General features: G+C 43.0%; 1 protein-coding gene across 50 annotated transcripts in view; it reads right to left on the bottom strand.

Annotated features, from left to right (window-relative positions):
* SORBS1 (sorbin and SH3 domain containing 1) overlaps positions 1–20362 on the bottom strand; it is a 219134-nt gene that overhangs the window by 140127 nt on the left and 58645 nt on the right. For 41 of the 50 annotated variants that reach the window (XM_070486370.1, XM_070486391.1, XM_014858439.3 and 38 more), the window contains exon 2: positions 19229–19317. The exons of the other annotated variants lie outside the window; for them this stretch is intronic. The gene's annotated coding sequence lies outside the window, so the exon portion shown is untranslated. The remainder of the gene's footprint in view (positions 1–19228; positions 19318–20362) is intronic. 50 annotated transcript variants of the gene reach the window in all.

Genomic DNA, 20362 nt, shown 5'->3' with positions numbered 1-20362 from the left:
CCATGGTGACTCTCAGAGACCCTCAATGACATATTTAGGTATCTGAGAAGTCTTGCCATAAAGAATTCTGTGGAAATTCGCTAAAGCAACATTGAGCTAACTCCTTTGGCCACAGGACCCCTTGCCCATCCCTACCTATAGGGCACCCACCTGTCCCTGTAGAACAGATTTCTATTAAATAACCCTGGAAGGGGAGAGAAGAAAGAGGGAAAACTCACTTTCCCAAGATCAGTCAGTTAGTAAATGGCAGAGCTGGCTTCAAACCCAGGTCTCTGAGACCCAAAGCTCTGCTCCCCTCACAATACCAGAGGTTCTCAGACTTCAGCACATGGCGGACCCATCAGGAGGGCTTGTCAGATGGCAGACTGCTGAGCCCACCCCGAGACTTTCTAATTCGGTGGGTTTGGTGTACATCTCTACCTAGTTTCCATGGAACATTGTGCTGAGAGGGAGCACACTTTGAGAACCACTAAACCACACCCATCTGTAGTGGTACAGGGGCTGCACAGTGCCTCGCCCTAAAAGTAAAGACCTAGTGGGGAAGCCAAGGGATAAACATGGGAAAATGCCTACAGGACACCAGGGTTAACAACCAGCAGTTCAACACATGAGGCGATATCTAACTCAGAGCCAATCGAATGGCCCAGAGTCAAAGAAACATAAAAACTGGACAGCGGGAATTGAGCTAGACCTTAAAAAATAGGACGGCCCGTGTATGAAAGAGAAGAATTGGGAAGAGCATTCCAAGTGGCAACAACAGTTCCTATTATCCAAATACTTGTTTGTAGAGTCGCAGCCTTTTGTAGCCGGAAGGAACCAGGCCTGCCCGTCTTTGGAGAGCACTCTGGTTCTCACACTTGAATACGGGTGTGACTGCTATTTCAAAAATTCACAGCAAAACACTTAATGCAAAAGAGAGTAGCTCCTCTCCAAATAAGTGCTCTGGAGAATCTAGCAAAGGTCTTCCTGCTCCCTTTCCAGCTGCAGCTTTACTTTCCCTGTCAACCTCTCTGTCACCTCCCCTTAGCTGCCCAGCAGCCCACCTCCAAGACATTAAATCCGGACCAAACAAAGCTGGCCAATAAGTCTACAAGCCAAGGGGCTCATGGTTTTCTTGGGAAGTGGAGGTAAGACAGTCAAAGAGGTCCTCCTGCAAGTGCCCTGCTAATGGAGCTTTGATGAAATGAATGTTTCTAGACATCCCCATCTGGGAAAATAATTTTCACATGTTGGCTATTGCAAATATCCTCAAAGGAATAATAATTTCCCCAAAGAATGAAAACACTATTCTCTATGATCACTTCAGGGGCTGCCATAACTCACTGTGGCCCCTAATTTCGAACTCGCAATGCTGTTGCTAGCTACTGCTTTCAAAGAAACAGTAATGACGGGGGTAGAGAAATAGCAAGCCTATCTCTAACTCACTCACTTGCAGGCATTCATTGAACACTTGGTTAACATAAGGTAGGATGCAAGCGACAATGACTGAGATGTTAACTGTCCTCCCAGTTAAGGCAGAGAAAGCATACTGGTAAACCATGGGGCAAGTCAGGAGAAGAGTGGAGATGAAGAGCATTAGAGTTTAAGGTGGAGCCGGTTACTTCCAGGGTACTGTGGTGGTAGCAGGAGGAAGTAGGACACAGGAGAGGAAAGGTTAGAGGAATTGATGGTTCATGAGCACCTGCTCTGTGCCATACACTGTTGGGTCCTTCACCTACTTTCTCTTGTCATCCTTCTAAACTCCTAGGAGATGATCAGTGTCTTCATTTACAGATAGGGAACCAAAGCCCTGATTAGGCCCAAAGCTTAAATCATTTGCCCAAGATGAAACAGTTAGTAAACACCAACAAGGGGAGTTTAGCTCTGGTTTGTCCAAATCCAAAAGTGGTGGTCTTTGATGATGTAAGACTTAAAGGCGATATAAGATCCCGTAACTTCCACCACCAAAATCAAATAAATCAGGGTAAGTAAACTCTCTAGTCTTTTCCACAGATTATTTAAAACATGGTGAAATCATTAAATAACTTTGAGTCATACACACATACCCGCACAAGCTATATAAGTGCCTAAATGTAAAATATTTAAGTATTGTAAGGTTCTAAATTGGTTATGGGGGGAAAAATTTGGACCATTTGTTAAAAATTATCACCACTGGCAATACATTTTATGCCTTTGAAGGCGCTTGGACACCTAAGTATAGTGGCCTGAAACACAATCTTCCCTTTTCTCCTCCAGGATATTACCCTAAAGTAATAAGGAAATGAAGGAGGGTAGGATGAACATGAGATTTCAGTAAATTTAGGAGAGATATAACCCACAGACTCAAAACTGTAATATGACTTCTAAAAGCCGCTGAGAATGGTTCAGAAACATGCAGCGATAAGTACACCTTAGGTTCAGGTGTTTTTACATCATACACAATGATAATACTAGTAAATACATACAGACCTGTCTATATGCCCAGCACTGGTCCATAAACTTCATAGAGATCAGTGATTTTAATCATCACATCCTTCCTATGAGATAAATACTATCTCAGAAATGAGGAAACTGAGGAACAGAGAGATTAAGAAACTAGCCAAGACAACAGAGCTCAATAGTAAATGGAGAAAAGAGGATTTAAACATAGGCCCCTGGGCTCCAGAGCCCACACTCATAACTACTGAGATGGATGGCTTATCCTATGGCAGATGTACAAGATTATCATTATACTGTGATTTTAATGGCAAAAGATTAAAATGGCCTGAATACCATTCATAAGTGATCGTTTATATGTTAAGACAGATCTACTCAATGGAAACAACATAGCTACTAGAGATTATTAGGTGGCTCAAAATGTGAGATGGAATGATTTCTATGATTATGGTTAAATAAAAAAGCCAAGTTCAAAATACTGTGGATAGTGTGAAGTCATTTGTGTGGGGAAAATATACACACACATATATTTATAAATGCAGAGAAAATCTCCAGGATAGTATACAAGAAACTGGTGCCTGGGATGGCTTCTGAAGAGAGAACTAGGTACCTGGATAGGAAAGAGATGGAAGATTTACTTTTCAATGCAAACTTTGTTCTTATTTTTGAGTTCTAAACATGGTCATGTATCACCTATTTATTTAAAGCAAATTCAAAAAGAAATGAATATCTGAAAAACATCATGGGGAAATGTTTTTGAACCTAATTCACAGTAGGAAGGGTGACAGAACAGTCTATGACAACAATTCTCATTCATTCCATAAAGAGAAGTGAACAACTTCCTGCAATTTTTCATAGTAGAAATTCTGAAATGTTTAGAACTAAAAAAGGAAAAAATAATTATGCTGTCTACTTTCTTCAACTAGGACACTTGTTTCTTAAAAATGCAGTGGAAAGATTGTAGGAAAGAATTCCCCGTGTAGATGACAGTAAGAGTCAAAGTTTGGGCATGGGGTACGTGTGAGAGAGCAGAAATTCCTAAAAAATAAAATAAAATAAAGATGGCAGGTAATGACCCAGCACAACCACTGTGTGGCTAAAATAGAAATGGGTATGTCACCTCCCGACACTAAAGAAACGGAGTCTCTCATGTCCTACAAAACATGCAAGGCATCTTGCCTTGCCAAATTTAAACGGGGACATTATTTTTAAGTTACTATAATTAGTTCCCATTTGTCTATGAATCAGCCTTTATGAGGCAATAGCATCTAAGCCCCATCAAATGAAACCTGAGGCAACATCATCTCTGTTTATTATTTTGAAAAGAAAGAGAGGGTGCCAAGTTTCCTGCAACACCCAATTCAAACACTGAAATTTGCAGGACAGAATGTCCTGTTGTCCACATTTGAAGATAGGAGTATTTTTTCATCTAATACATCAGTCCCAGGTTCAGCTGGCAACAGGAAGGAATTGAATTCCAGAGCTCAAAAATAGGACTTAAATACTAAAGCACCTTTCACGGCTCATATAGGATAATATTTACATTATAACTCCTCACACTGCAGCATTTTTAAGAAGTGCCCATGTTTGTGAACAAACATGAAAAGGTTAAGATATCTGCCTAAGTGACAAGAGATTGGTAAATGCAAGTGTTTTAAAGCTATTTTTACATTCCCTGATACACTGCTTTTATAATTAAGTTTCTCACAAGGAATGAAGAGTTTCAACCCCAAATATAAAGGTGGGGGAGGGAGAGCCTGCCTAGGTAGCCTGCATTTCTCCTCAATGAAACAGCTCCTCTAAAGGGTTCTGGAATCAGGTCTATAAATACACTAGAATCTTGTGGCCTCCAAAGGGAGTCCAGACAGAGAACAGGTAACAATAATGAAGACAGTGAGAATCTGGAAGAGGTTTAATGGGAACCTTGATAGGTCCCAGAGACCCAACTGGAGGGTACAAGCCCAACACTGGAACTGAGAGAACGAACCTTGGTTGGCAGTTCACGAGGGATCATGGCACATTTGAGTGAGGGCAGTGGGTGCAGAAGAGAGAGATACACTATTCACTTGTCCCCAGATTCATTATATCAAAGTCTTCACATTTTCACGCATGCCCATGTGCCCTTGATAAATGTTTATGATGTACCTGTATTTTTTTTTTATGGCAAATACCATGGGTTCTGGTCCTAGTTTCAATATTTACTAGCCAGGATCCCTTCAGCTAACCATTTTAACCCAGAATCTCAGTTTTGCCCCTTAAATATAACAAGAACAAAAAATAGGGGATGTGAGAGTAACTCTTGCCCTGTGTAACGTCACAGAAATTCTATAAGAGCCAAAATGAAACAATTAATAGCTTTCAAAATTTAGCAAATGTTTATATAACACTATATGCCAGGCATGAGGTGTTGTACAATTCTTCTAACAACCCTCTGATATAGGTACTATTACTCTCCCTGATTTATAGATAAGAAAACTAATGTTCAAGGAGGCTCGATAACCCCCCAATGTTACATAACTAGGAAGTGGGACTTGTACTCTGGCGGCCTGACTCCAGAGTATGCGCTACTATAAGCTATACCAGAAAGCCTATATCATCATCATCATTATTATTAGGACCCATCATAACAAACCCCTCAGATTACTCCCAATTCTACAAATGAGGAAAATGAGGCTCAGAGGTTAAGACACAAGCAAGCCAAGATCATAAACCAAGCACATGGCAGAGAGCCAGGAGCTGAAACCTAGTCTAATTGTGACTCTGGACCCTGCACTCTTAACTGCAAAGGTAACAAATATTTACTCTGCACCTACCGTGCTCGAAAACAGTATTTTTTAAAAAGGTGAGGAGGTGTTGTTCCCTCAGGAGCTGAAAGGCTCTCATGCCACCTCAATGCTAAATCAGCCCCACCCACGCACCCCAGGGCCAAGGCCGGAGCCCTGCGCACAGCAGCTGCCCATGATAGCTGATGCCAGCGAGGATGATGATGACGACAAATATTTGAGATGTGGGATACAGTTTCAAAAGGGAATCGGACTACTCAATTTGGAGGGGAAAAAGCCCAATAGGGCAGAATGCTGACAGTTTTAAAACAATGTGAACAAGTGTGGTCTGTCTCAACAATGGAACACTTTAGGCACTCTGCTCATCCCTACTAACCTTTTAATTCTTGAGGTAGGGTGACCACGGGAAACCCCTCAGTTGGTCACCCCAGAGGGCACACATTCGGTTTTAAACTCTTGACCTTCCACCCCCAGCCCCTGGTTCCAGCACAGCACCTCGCGCATAGAAGGCACTCGTATGTCTCAGTTGGTTAGACAGAGGAAAGGAGAATATTTTATTATTCCCAAGTACACTCACTTCCACTATACAAGTGTTGCCAAGCAGCAATCCCCACACTGCTAAAATGACTGTGTGAGAATCATTTTAATTAGCACTGTCTTTGTTTGTATGCAAATGTACATTCCTAAAGTGGGTCCTTTAAAAAGCTTTCCCTAAATCAACATCCCTCACCGAGATTTTTTTCGGTAAATCCTTTTCCATAGAGAGTAAAGAGAGAAATTTCAATCCAGCCTGAGTCTTAATGACCCTGAATCTGTAATAATAGAGTTAAGATGCTTTTCTTTTATAGGAATGGCAAGTCTAAAATGAGGAAATGTGAGGCACTTCCAGGCACCAAGACAGAGCTGCCCCTTGACTTACTGTCCGAAAATAGGATGGGCGACTCTGAGAGAGGGCACTCTCCCAACAAAGGACTCCTCTTGCAGACAAGTGCAATGCCCTGCTGCCTGGATCCCCCAGATGACAGACCTGAGGGTCAGTCCTCAGAGTCATCACAAGCAAACTTTCCAATCTCCCCCCTCTTCTCCTTTCCCAAATGTCCTGCTTCCAGTTCAGGCAGCCTGTTCTCTCTGCCGGCCCATCCCTGGCCTGTTCTCATCCTTTGGTTCTCTGACCCAGCGGCTGGGCGGCCTTCGTCTTGTGCCTCAGCACAGGGAGAGGCCCAGATACTCCTCGAGAATTCAACCCTGGCAGAGGTATTGGTGGACCCAGCCCAGCCCTGCCCTGGGTGGGAGTTCTGAAGAGCTGGTCTCTCGGGGAGTCAGGGTGAGAAGAAAAGTTTTGAGCAGTCGGCAGGGCTGAATCCTGTCCTGAGTCATTAACTCAGTCCTGCATGGTTATGCCACACAGTCCAGAGAGCCAGTCACAACTTAAAATTAGAGGGAACATGATGGTGAGAAGCGAAGTTCTCGGAAGGATAAACAGGGAGTCAGAGGTTATCTGAGCTTGGAGAAAAACTCCTGTGGTCCAAAGAGGGTGGGCAAGACTGAAGCCAAGAAAGCCCTAGAAAGTCCTTTATATGGCTGCAAAGCACTCCTAGCATCAGAAGGCTCTATTTGCATGTCTGGGCCACAGGAGGAGGGAACAGAGTTGAAGCAGAACAAAGGATGGTAGTATTTATCAGTCAGAGGAAAGTCCAAAAGGCTAATGTCTAGGGTGAGTCAAAACACATGAGAAATGTGAATAACCATCAGGGGAGGTATTTTGGGTATTTTTAAGCTATCATCAGAGCAAGAAGAAAAGCCAAGAAGTAAGAGGCCTGCTTAGGGCAGCCAGAGTAACATGTCAGCCAAAAGAGACAAGAGAGACAACTCCTTGCCTGTGCAGTTTCCACCTCCTCCATCTGAGAGAACGTTCCTCACACTGGAAAAGGCAACTCTGGTACGAGGCAACTGAAGCAGAAGACAGGTGTGGAGCTGGGAGAGCCACAGCCACTTCAAGTAACGTCAGGTTTTCAGGCTCAGATGAATCACATCCAGAGAGAGCCGAAGTAGGAGCAGGTGTCACAGATGAATCACTGTCAGTAATCCTTCAGAAGTCTCAGAGAAAGGAATGGTGTTGAAAGATGAGGAACTCAATCATTAACAAAAGGAAAATTCTAGAAGGATTCACCAAGAAGCTTGGCATCAATGTCCAGAAAAATTCTAGCCCGGAGTAGTAAACAGATGAATACCTAAGAAAAGTGGTGGTCGCCAAGAACAGGTTTGAATAAGTACCAAATTAACCAATTCCCATTTTTTATTAGATTTATTAGACTGATTGTTCAGATTAGTGTAACTTCATTTGAGCCAGGCTTTAACAGAGTTCCATGATATTCCTGTGAATATGACAGAAGAAAAATGAGCAATTACGCAGGTTTATCTAGAGATGATTGACCCACCAGGCCACAGGCAGGTGGACATAGCCCTGCCCTGTCCATTTTAGTCAATACCTTGTGTCTAGAGGTGATACAAATGAGGAAGGGATCACCACCTTGTTAGATGATGAAAGATAACTTTTAAAATTTCTTCATAGGTTTATAAGATGAATCAAATCTAACAAGATGAAGTTTAAGATGAATACATGTGAAGTCTACATATTTCTGGGGGAAGCTGGGGATGGGGTAGTTCTTTGGTTGACCATGTGCTCCACATGAACCAAGAGCCTAAAGCAGTTATTGAAGAGTAGTCAAGTCTTGACTCTATCAGTGTCCTTATGATGATCATCAAGAGAGCTTCCAGATTGGATCCCAACACAGCTCCTAGCATCAGAGCCCCGTTCTAACTCTCCCCTTAAGAATCACAATTTTCTGGCATCACACAGAAAAATTACACACCCCTGGAGAAAAGCTCCAGGTTGGGGCTCAAGAGAGGCCGCCTCTTAGAATACACCTTCAGGTCACAGCCCAGCAGTGTGATGGATGACACCTTAGAAACCCGTTCTGGTCAACACTTGCTGTAGTCAAAGTTGGTTGTCTCAAGATTGTCATGCTCAAAACCAGCCAGCATAAGGGCCACTGCCAGTGGAGGTGGGCAGGGAGGAGAGGATGTGAGGAGCATTTTAAATTTGGTGACATCCTTCTCAACCCAATGACCTGTAACCAACAAGCCAAGCTCCCTGGATGGAAATGCCTGGTTGGAATGTCTTCTTAGCTCATCAGTCAGACAAGCACTTTGGAGTTTTTTCCAAGAGACATCTTTGAAGGAAATTAGTAGATGCCAAGCAGGGAATACAGCAAATTAAAATACTTCCTGACACAGTCCAAATTCTTGGCTGATTTACTTCCAGCTCAATAACTGGAACTCAAGACCAGCCCAGGGAGATGCAGAAACAGGCTCCCACATGGCTGGGTGCCAAGAAGGTCCAAAGAGGCTTCAGAAACCCCTAACACCAAAGACACTGGGCTTGTTCCAAGCCACAGGATTCTAGAGCTAAAGGGGGCATTGGACATCATCTCGTTCTTACTTAAAAAAAGAAAAAGTGAGGGGAATATGGAAGTGCTAAGGGGAAGCAGTGCTGCAGAGCTCCCTAAAGTATTAAGGAATTTAAGAGCCCAATCTCCATCCAGAGTAGCTTTTCCAAAATGGGCATTTTTCGCCATATACTGTTTGGTCAGTTAACAGAGGAGCCTAAAACCAGTCACTCCCCCATCCCCAGTGCCAAATGAGTGAACCTCCAGTCCTGGAACTTCAGGAGGTACTTCAGACCAAGGGAGATGAGGAGAGAGTTCAGATGACCTGCAGTGACCTGGAACCAACCTCACACAGCTGCGTCGTCGGTGAACAGGCAGTAAAGGAACGAGCCGCACCCTACACTCGGACACTTTAACCCTAAACACAACATTCTAAATGTCAAATATCGTCCAAAAGCTCAGAGGCAAGTTTTGAGATGCAAAATATGCAAACAAGCCTTTCTAGACACCTCCCTTCACATCCCATGCTCCAGGGATGGGTTTGGCAATCAACACTCACTTTTTTTTTTTTTTTTTTTTTTTTTTTTTACCGATACAAAAAAAGTGGACAAGTGTCCGCTTTCTCTCTCCTAAGCCTTCCCCATTCCAGGGCTCTGTCAGAGCTCTTCTGCTTGCTCCAAGTAGGAAACTTCCATCGTGCACTAGCAATCTTTAGCACAAGCTAAATCAGGGCAATCTGGAGACAGGAAGAACCGTGACAGCAGCCAGGAGGGGACAGGCTGAAGCAAAAAGCACTGAATGTTTGAAACCAAACCCTGAATCTGCAATTCCTCTGTTTACTTAGAAACAGTTGCTGATGCTTACCCCAACCAAAGATAAACTAGGACAAACCCGGAAAGGGAAGGGGAAGCAGTGAGGTAAGGACTGTTGTAAACCTCGCACAATGCAGAGGAAAAGCTCCTCAGCCTGTCAGGACACAGTTTTCCTCCCCACCAGAAAAATGAGATAACATGACACTATGAATAGTGACATTAGGCTGTAACCAGGCCCTAAGCAGAGGCAGGGGCTTGCCATCTTCCCATACTTTGATCCACACATGCCTGTGGAGGTTGCTGGGGTACCGTGGAAAGAACACGGCATTTGGAGTCAGAGGAGGTGAATTTGAGTCTTGGCTCTGCCTTGAGCAAGCTGTGTGACATCAGGTCAGGAACTCAACCTCTCTGAGTTTCAGTTCTCTGTGAACTATAAAATGAACGAGTTGAACTAGCTGATCTTGTAGTTTTTTTTCAGTTCTACCATTCTGTTATACTGCTAATACTGCAGCAAAGCAGTTATGCCTCCATTCAGCAAGCATTTACTGAACACTTTCTGTATGTCAGGTGCTCTGCTGGGCACTAGAACGGTCTTGCAAGCAAGGAACCTTCCAGTCCACATACGCCAACAGCCTGTAAACAAGCTTCTACAGCACAGAGGGAGAGACATGTGACCCAGCACAGACCGGAGCAGAGGGCAATCAGGAACAGCTTCCCAGGAGTGATGCCTGGGCCAGGGTTTGAAGTAGAAGGCATTTAGGCCAAAGGAAAGGGTGATAGGAATAATATGTACAAAAGTACACAGGAATGGCCCAACAGGGCATGCATGGTGGGAGGAGTTCTGAGATAAAGGGCCTTACAAGCCACGCTAAGAAGAGCTAGTGCCCAGCAGCCCTGGGGCCCCTCACCTGCCCTGCTGTTCACCTCGACATCTCCCTATAAAGCCACACACTTCAGGGTCAGCTTATGCCAACTCCAGGTCAATCACCAAGCAACCATCCAACCCCTGCCCCCCAGTTAACTTTTGTCCCTGAGTCACAGAGCCAGGCCACACCTGCTGTCCACAGAAGCTCCCAGTCACTCAGCAGGCCTTGCTTTCAGCTTTTGCTCAGCCCCTAGTCACTGACCCACGGCAGCTGTTCCAAATAGTTTCCATCTTCCTCAGAGCCGCAGCCACATCCCACCCACCCCACTCAGGTTCAGTGGATGATTCCCACCTCCTCTGTTTCTGGGAATGACGGTCCAAGTACAGCTCCCATAGCAACCCTTCTGCCCACCTGTCCCAAGTTCCTTCCTAAATAGCCCAGGCCAAGCTGTGCATATCTCTGCTCACAAATACAAAGGAAAGAGACTCTATTAGGAAACAGAAACCACACTCATCAGCCAGTGCAGCCTGTGGCCCATACATTCGACTGGGCTCTGAAACAAGTACAGTGATGGAGGATAAGGTACATGGATGTACTCCACATGCCAAAGGCATCATGTAAATATTACCAGCTACTCCATAACTGCTGGCTGAATAAACAAGTAAACAAATAATCACTTTGATGTTGAAGAGGCAATCTAAAGAGTTGCAAAATACACCGTATCTTCAGGCATATGATCAAGAACGCAGCCTAGAATTCTGCAAGAAGATCCTTTCTATAATGGCAAGGCCTTTACAAGCCTGGTCTCTAGTCCTAGACCCTAGGGTTCCTAGTCCCTGCTTTGCTCGTCTACCAAGAGCCCATTTAACACCAACCCAAGCAGCACTGAATCATCTTAGTGCCATTTATTACTGAAATAAATTTCGTGAGGCAAATAATACACTTAATATAAAATACATACTCAATAGGTTTAATGGATATCCCGTACATATTACATTATACTGTGTGTATTTTATTTTTCCATGCTCTAAGTGCCATTATAAGTTCTCAGCCCGTGAAAAGAAGAACACCACACTCTCAGCCAACTGCTGACAGAGGCCCACTACAAAGCGCCCTTAGCCGCCTGCATGGCACCGTCCTGCGCTGAGCAGGTTCCACAACATGTACTGTTTACTCTGTTAAAGCCTGTCTGCCTGCCATTTATCTTTTGTTCTGGTCAACGATTTTGATTCATAATGGTCAACAGATGGTATGCAACGGGTGCTGGACCCGCCACAAAGAAAGGAAGGAAAATAATCACCCCGGATTGCAAAATTTAAGTGTGAGAGTAGTCTAACCAGTGAACATGGGTCAGATTATAGGCCTGGGAGACTCAGTCATAGGAAATGTTCCATAGAAAAATCCTTCTGCCTAGTTCACCTCTGCGCCATCTACTCAACAGAGCTGGAGTTCTCTCCCAGTGCTGCGAGTTCAGGGTTACATCATGAGCTCACAGTACAAGACTCATAAGACTTAGTGCTTCTTTTGTGTTTATTACAGGTAACCACGAGGAATAAATGATGACATTAGGAACCCTTCTCCACGGGGACTCTGCTCTTCTCACTCCATAGAACTTGTGATGTAGCCAGTACTCCAGAGTTTTCCAGAACACATGCTAGCACTGAGTGAGTGCTGTGTGTGACAGAACAAGGGAATTCTAGATTGTCAGTGTTTGCGGGAAACCCAAACATGATCTCATTTTATGTAAGAAACAAAGCAAGCCCAGGGTCGGTAGGTTGTCCTAGGGTAGGTGGCAAGTCGGGGCCCAGCCAGCAGCCAGGGGAAAATTCCAGTCTCCTCATCCCCTGGTCAGCATGTGAAAAGTCCAGGATGAGCTTTCACCCTAAACCCACGAAGCTAAAAACGAAAAAGGATCGAGCTGTTGTCTCTATCCTGGTTAGCATTTCGTTTTCAGAAGTTCACAAGGATTTTAAAAGGAAAAAGGCATTATTCGAGGAAATAGAAACTGCTGATCACAATAGCTCATAAAACGGGGCTGGTTTAGATTAAAGGCAGATGGTTGTTAAAGCTCTCGGTGGGTTTGCTGGCTTTGCCTTGTTCATGTGAAGTTCCCTTCCTGTAAGCTACCGGATGCTTTGGAAGGAACCAGGGCCCAAAAAACTAACAACTCTGGGTGACAGAAGTCACCAACGTTTTAATGAAACAGTTTTATATTTTTGTCTGCTTATTGTAAAAAGGGAAAAACTAAGAAATGTTCAGCTCCTTCAAGTTCAGTAGTTCAGTTCTACTTGAAAGAAAAAAATTGGAAATATTTAAGAGCAAATATAATTAGATTTATATAAATGTTCCCAAGATGCAAATTTTATGAGCAAACTACATTATACAGAGTGCATGCTATGTTTCAAAACTAATAATGATTTGGTATTTGTAAAGAATACTTAAAAATTACATTATTGCTTTCTTTCCTTCCCCTCATTTAAAAATGCACAAATCTCTTTAAGGACAAAAACATTTGTTTCACTACTGCACTGCCCCAACTATTTTCTTCCTATCATTTTATTTTCTTTCTTTCTTTTTTTTTTTTAAGATTTTATTTTTCCTTTTTCTCCCCAAAGCACCCTGGTACACAGTTCTGTATATTTTTAGTTGTGGGTCCTCCTAGTTGTGGCATGTGGGATACCACCTCGGCATGGCCTGATGAGCAGTGCCATGTCCACGCCCAGGATTCGAACCAGCGAAACCCTGGGCCACCGAAGCAGAGCGCTCGAACTTAAGCACTGGGCCACGGGGCCGGCCCCCTCTCCCTATCATTTTAAATTTGGTTTCCATGATTTAAAAAGGAGGATGTCAAAATGATGTTTTTGCTGAATCTCAAGATCCCTTGATTTTTCAAGATAGGATTTTAAACTGAAACTGTAAGTCAGGGGTTACAAAACCAATAGCCTGAGAGGGCCAAACAGGTAACAATGGGTGGTGTGGGCACTGCAGCAAACTGGGACTCGTGTGCCCCATGTGAGGGGACAACTGCTGGTTCCACTCCAGCCCACACTGTTCCATGCAAGAATATGGCCCAAAACCGAGAGATATTCTAATTGTCAAGAGCAGCTAGAAATCAAATTATGTAAAATGTCCTGACATTTAAAGTTCTGGTCACTTAATTCAAAAACTTTTAAAACACTGGTATTTAGTGGACAGCTGGTTTGCAACCTGCCACAAAGGACAAAAATGCTATAAACATTGGGGCTGGCCCCATGGCTTAGTGGTTAAGTTCATCGTGCTCCACTTAAGCACCCAGGTTCACCTGTTCAGATCCTGGGCATGGACCTGCACCACGTCAACCATGCTGTGGCAGCAACTCACATATAAAATAGAAGAAGACTGGCACAGATGTTAACTCAGGGCTAATCTTCCTCAGCAAAAAAAAAAAAAAAAAAAAAATGCTATAAACATGATTAACTCAGGAACAAATGCAACATCTAGAAACACAAATTTTGTTGGAAAATGAAGGTTGATCTCTATACACTTTTTTTTAAACCTATAATAACTTTTTCTATAATAACTTTTCTCTTGGCCAGAGGAGGGGGGAAGCAGGAATAAATGAACTTGAGAAAAAAATGAAATTAGCTGTTAAAAAGCAAAAAGGATAAAGGTGCCTCTACCTCCTTTTTTTATTAAAACAATAACAATTCACATAAGAGTATTTCCAGCTGTTGAGCCCATATTGGGACAATTCTGGAAGCTGCAAGTTTCACTGAAGTTAGGCTGCCTTAAACACAGCTATCTTCACTAAATTTTCTCCATCTAATAGAAATGCCATCCTAGAGCGGGACCTACCACTCAGAGCTGTCCAGATGCAACCGATTTTACAATGGTACACTAATGGTTTGTGTGACTAAGTTAGAAGGCACGATAACCGGGTAGGAAGTGTCACCTCCTGAAAATCTAAAAGTATTATATATGCAAACTGTGCATGCGAGGATGTGCCTTAGAGGGGTTCTTGACCCCTCCCTGCCAAAAGCCTAAGAACCAACACCTAAATGATTATAATAGTGAAAGTTCAACTGTGCAAGTTCAAGCACAAATAACGCAGTCATTTTTTCAAGCATACCTCTACAGAAACCATTTTTATTTAATCACTGCCATAATCAGCAGACCAGAGAAAAATCTCTCTGAGCAAAACAGGGTGAGTCATCTCTATGTTGATAAGGGGACTGCAGGATGAGGGCACTGCTGTGAAGTAGGAATCAGATGGTGCCTTGTCTAAATTAGTCAGTGGAGCAATCAGAATGATTTCTTCCCATCACACTCAGTAATCACTGGAGATGATGTTGATCTGTCGGTTTTAGCGATAACCCCAAGTACGATCTCATGTTTACTTCCCCAAACTAGGAAAAAAAAGAGAAAAGACAATGATGTGTTTCACTGTTCGTAGTCACTGGATGGAAAAGGAGAAAATATCTTGTTTTTACACATGGTTGGCAAATGTGATACAACTTCCTGTTTAAAAAGTACAAAATCAAATGTGTAAATCTCTTGGAGAAACACCAACACCTGAGAAATGTTGCTGCTGTACAAAATGGTTATTATGTCTCTGTAGGACACAATAACTTTGGCCAGAAAGCGACCTATGAACCTCTGGTGACACAAACCAATATGGCAGCCCAGGGAGATACTTGTAGACAATGACCCCACAGAAACTGCCCCCAACAGCACACACTCCAAACAGCAGTGTGGTGATCAGCAGCTTTGGTCCTAGAGACTGAATTCTAGCCTTCACTTTCAGAAAAGGGACCACTTACGCAAATCCCATTTTGAGCATTTTCCTACAGTAGCTGAGATTCTTAAGATGAGGAAAATGAGTTTGGGTTGCTTTTAAATTTGACTGAACTCTGGGGTTAGAAACTATCAACGACAATGGATTCCAAATCCCATGTCCTGTTTCACAATGCAATGAGACTTTGCTTTAAAGGGCAACACGGAAATGTCCAGTTGAAAGGATGATAATTTATGGCTCAACTCACGGCAAGTGCACCTCATTTCAAATTCATATTTGTCTAAAACAACTGAATAAAACATTGGCCAGAAACAGCCTTAAATCCTTTCCGAAAGAAGGAAAGGAAGGAGAAAAGAAGAAATTGGCCTGATTGACATATCCCTATACATGCAAAAATTTGAAATTCAAGTTAAAGAAGCCTGGTCCCAACTTACCGATGAACATGAAGCCTCAGAACAGATAAAGGCAAAGGACACTGAAGAGGCAACGGCCTCAGTCACAATACTCCCTGGGCAAGAGCACCACAAAACCAAGCAGTGAAGGAAATTGAAGTTTTCTTAGATAATTGCTTAAGTCTGCAAAGGATACTATCATGCTTTCTAAAGCTAATACATAAACATGGTACCAAAAAATGTAGGGTATAGAGTGAAAAGCCTCCTTCCTACACCACTGCCCTCCCCACAAGCCTACTCATCTCCAGCATCTCCTCCTGAGATGGTCCACACACACACACAAGCCAAGAGGCTGCACTCTGCTTTCTAACTTAAGGAAGATACCACCATTTTTAAATGCCCCACCGCTCTAAGTCTCCAGGGACACGGGAAGGTACCATCTTTTTTTTAATTCCTAAAATCACTTACTAAGAAGGAAGCAAGGAGGAGAAATCCTCCCCGCATGATTGTCAGTAAGTTTCTTTCTTTTTAATTTTATTTACGTTCCACTCTGTGAGAAAAGAAGACAAATGAAAACCAGGGTTGATGCCAGTCATCATGAATACCATTCCACTGAAACCTTCATTTTTGCCATAAACCATTGGTTACAGATCTAGAATGCTACACAATCAATGCTTATTTTCCAGAGATTAGACGCTCCAGAAGTACCGCTGAGAATAATTTTCACTGAAATACGGGGGTCTTGAAATACATGTTAAAGAGAGTTGAGACTGCCTGTTACCCAAGCGATCTGAAATAGCACATTTTAGAATGCTGCTTATCACACTGCCCGCAATAACTGCACTGATTTCCCACTCTTTTGTCCTTTTCACAAAAGGCCTGAAAAGATGAGGCCTGGGGAAAAAGCGAAAATGTTTTCAAAGAAGGCAATCTTGAGGCTATTCAAAAGCCTCTGGGGAGAGCCAAACTGAGAGGCTAGGCTCACTAGGGCAAGTCGGAGACAGGTGGGGCCTGAAGCCCGGGCGAGAGGGAGGAGGGAGGCAGGCTTTGAGCTGGTAACTGTGGGAAGGGGGCAAAACTGTCTAGGGTGGCTGGGGATGACAAGACTAAGGAAACTCACCAGGTTACCTGAAAATGGAACAACTAAGGAGCCCAATGAGATTGTGCGGGAAGCTCAGTGGGGCACTTTCTCTGGGAAATGGACAAAAACAATACAGAAGAGCTGCACTTTGTGCCAGAAGCCCACAAACAGAGAAAAACATCTATGATCCAGAACTGATTCTCACAGCAGTCAACGGCAGTTAAGGGGTATATGGGTGGTACCCGAAACATGTACATCTACTACAACCATCGCGGTATATTTTTGCTTTTTATGTTGGAGCCTTTATCCTCGATATTTCAAAGATATTCTAAATATTTCCTAAATCGTGGCCCTGCAAATCATGGTCCTGTTTGACTTTTCACAGAATTTTATCACATCTAACTTTGCAAAATGACTGATTTTCAGGCACTTTCACTCAGTGAACTTTTTTCTTTCATTTAATGAACTTTTGGATGATATGACTGTAGGATGAAAAAGATCTGAAATGTATTAACAACACATTAAACTTAATCATCAAAATGGCTTGTAGAAGTTCCAGTGCACATAAAGAACAGTATAGATTACAGGCTATTATTGGCAAAGGACGCTGGATCCTGCTGCTCGCCAGCCAAAGGCACGGCCATGTGCCAACTGCGTAAATGCAGTTTATAATTCACTCAGCTGACCAGATTTAAAATTATGCAATTCTAAAACTAACTTTCTTGATTTGAAGGAGTTACAGTGTTTCAAATTTTTTATGTAAGGTGAAGCTTTATTGCTATTTTTATATCATATCTTATTTGAATAATTTATATTTGCATGACATGGAATCATACCATATTCTTTAGCATATGTCTTCATTTACTTCTCAGTAGGGATTTTATATGGAAAATCCACCCTTTGCCTTTCCTCTTTTCTCTTTCCAAATCCTACCTATCCTTCCTTTCTCTCCCTAAGTGTGATCTCATCCAGTTTCATAGCTTTAAACACCATCTGCGTGCTGATAACTCTCAAAGGTACCACTTCCAGCCCCAGTCAACTCTAAATCTCTACAAGAACACCAAATGGGCATCTCAAACTTAACATGTCCCAAACAGAACTCTCAGGGTACCCCCCCAAACCTCCCTCTTTATTCCCCATCTCAGTAAATAGCAACATTATTCACCCAGCCAAAAACACTGGACTCATCCTTGACTCTTCTTTTTGCCCATACCCCATACCCAATCTAGCAGGCTCTACCTTCAAAATATATCCTGAGTTTGACCATTCACATCATTCGACAATCACCATGCTAATCCAAGCCACATCCTTATCTCTTGCCTGGACCACTGGAAGGGCCTCTTACAGATGACACTGATTCTACTCTTGCCTCCCAAGTCTGTTCTCCATTCAGGACCCAGAGAAATAATTTTAAAGCACAAAGAAGATCACATCATTATTCTACTCAGACTTCTCCAACAGTATCCAATTGTACTGAGGGTAACATCCAAACTCCGTATTACAGCCTACAGGATCTGGCTCCCACCTACCACTGATCTCATTTCATACCACTCTCCCACCCATAACTACCCACCCAGCTCAAAGTGCTTCCCTGAGGGCTCCCACCACAGAGCTGTTCCTGCCTATAGGTGGGACTCCGGTTGTAGGACCCAGAATGTCCACTGTGTCCCTTTAGACATAGCCTCCCATGCCTGAGTTGGGCCCCACCTATCCTGACTGCCTTTCCTTCCCACTCCAACCCCAGCAGTCTGCAAGCTCCCCAAGTGGCAATGACATTGGGGTGTGTGTCACTGGTCATACGAGCACCTGTTCCACATGATGGGAGCTGACCAGGCAGTCAGCATCAAAAAAGCCAGCTTTTCTCAACAAAGTGTGGCTGGAATCAAGATGTAGGGGTCATACTGCCTCTCTGGCTCATGGTGGTCCTTCTCCTCAACAGCTCAGGGGAGAACTTCAACATCAACTAGCTAGCATGCCTTGAAGCATCCTCATCTCAGCATTGGAACACTTTGTTAAGGATCCATTTTTGCCTCTTTCAACTGCCACAGAAGCAAGACATTTACCTGCTGTGATGAGTAATTAAGTTTCTTTCAAAAAAGGAAGAACATTTGTTAACTGTGGAGTTATCTGATCTCAAATAAAAATGAAGGTAATTGTGGAATACAGTTAATTCATCCTTCAAGAAAACGGCAGCTACAGTGGTGGGAAGGGGAAAAAAAAGGAAATGCAAATCTCCTGAAGAAACACTCTGGAGGGCTCAGAAAATAGGTATTTAAAAATCCATGTTTCGACATATGTGTTCATATTTTAATTTGTTAGTTTAGAATTGCCCTGTCTACATCTCAGAGCCAAATAGGATTACTTTATATTTGCCCAGCACCTCATCCCCTTTAAAGCATTCTCACATACTCTCATTTAAGCAGGACAGGATTCATTTCTCTACCTGGGGCCCAGAGAGGTCAAACAATTCACTTAAGATCCCACAGTAAAAACCACAGAATCAAGAAGGTAGCAGAACCCAGATACACCTAGGCCTAGCCCAGTGTCCTTCCTTCTATAGTAGAAAGGACAGTGCGGTTCTCTGAAAATCACACTCTACGGTCCATTGAAAAGATTTCCCTTCACTGCAGAAGAAAAAAAAAATGCATATATTCACCAGTGCTTTAAGGTAGTGGAAAGATGCATTGGTCCCGGAGCTCTGGGCAGGGAGAGGGTTTCACAAACTCTTCCAACAAATGCCAACCCCTGAAATGACAAACATACAAAACACCACGTGTGAATCAGGCACCCTGTGACCTCCTTCCAAGGAGGCCATCCAAACACCAATTGCCAAGCACCCTGTTTAGACTCAAAGCCCACATCCTCCTCTTCCAGCCCCGCTCCCTTCCTAGCCTGACTTTCCCAAATAGAACAAGAATCTAGTTCACCAGCTGAGATGGCCCCCATTAGAATCAGTGGATCTTGGGCAGAAAGAAGCTTTAGAGATCATTTGTAACAGGGATCACAAACCAAAAGCTCAATGGGTCACATCTAGCCTGTAGAAGTATTATATTTATCTGCAGGATAGGTTTAGAAAATTTGAGACAGAATTTAAAAATCAGAGACATCAGATAAAATCCCAGATTTCTGGCTCCTCTATAAAAAAAAAAAAAAAAGCAGAGGATCTGTCAACACAGCCCACATTCACATCTGAAAATGATCAGCTGGTGCTAGTAGCAGCGCCCTTCATAAGCCAGCTTGGCTACTCCAATATGTCACAGTCCCTACCGCTCCCTACTGTCTCAACACAGAACAGAGCTGTGCTTATCACTGCCCCTGCAGTATTGTTGCGGAGGTTACAGAAATTATTTCCCTCTCCTATGATTCTAACAAAAGTGAGAACACAAAACAAAGAGGCTGAGTTCCAAGAGAAAAAAATGGTAGAGTACATACAGCAACTTAAGTTGGTAACCTCATTCCTGTAGACATTTGCAACTCCTGAACAAGTACAACACTCCCATTTTATACAAGTTAAATATAAGCAGGAAACTGACTTGCCCACTCCCACAGTTAGAGGCGGAGCTAATTCTAGAACCTAGGTCTCTTGAGTGCCAATCCAGGATTCTTTCTCCATGCTCCATTGCTTAGTAGTCTTATATTATGAAGCAAAAAATATTTATTTATATATATATATACACACACACACACATACATATGTGTGTGTGTGTCTCAAAGCTAATACCAAATTCAAGGAACTACAGATGAAGTATCCAACCCACTCTGTACTAAAATGCTTGCCATACCTTCATTT

Source organism: Equus asinus, chromosome 2, assembly GCF_041296235.1.
Source record: "Equus asinus isolate D_3611 breed Donkey chromosome 2, EquAss-T2T_v2, whole genome shotgun sequence".
In the NCBI taxonomy this organism is placed as follows: domain Eukaryota; kingdom Metazoa; phylum Chordata; class Mammalia; order Perissodactyla; family Equidae; genus Equus; species Equus asinus.
The sequence above is the reverse complement of the archived record's forward strand: the minus strand, read 5'-3'. Positions and strand labels throughout refer to the sequence as shown.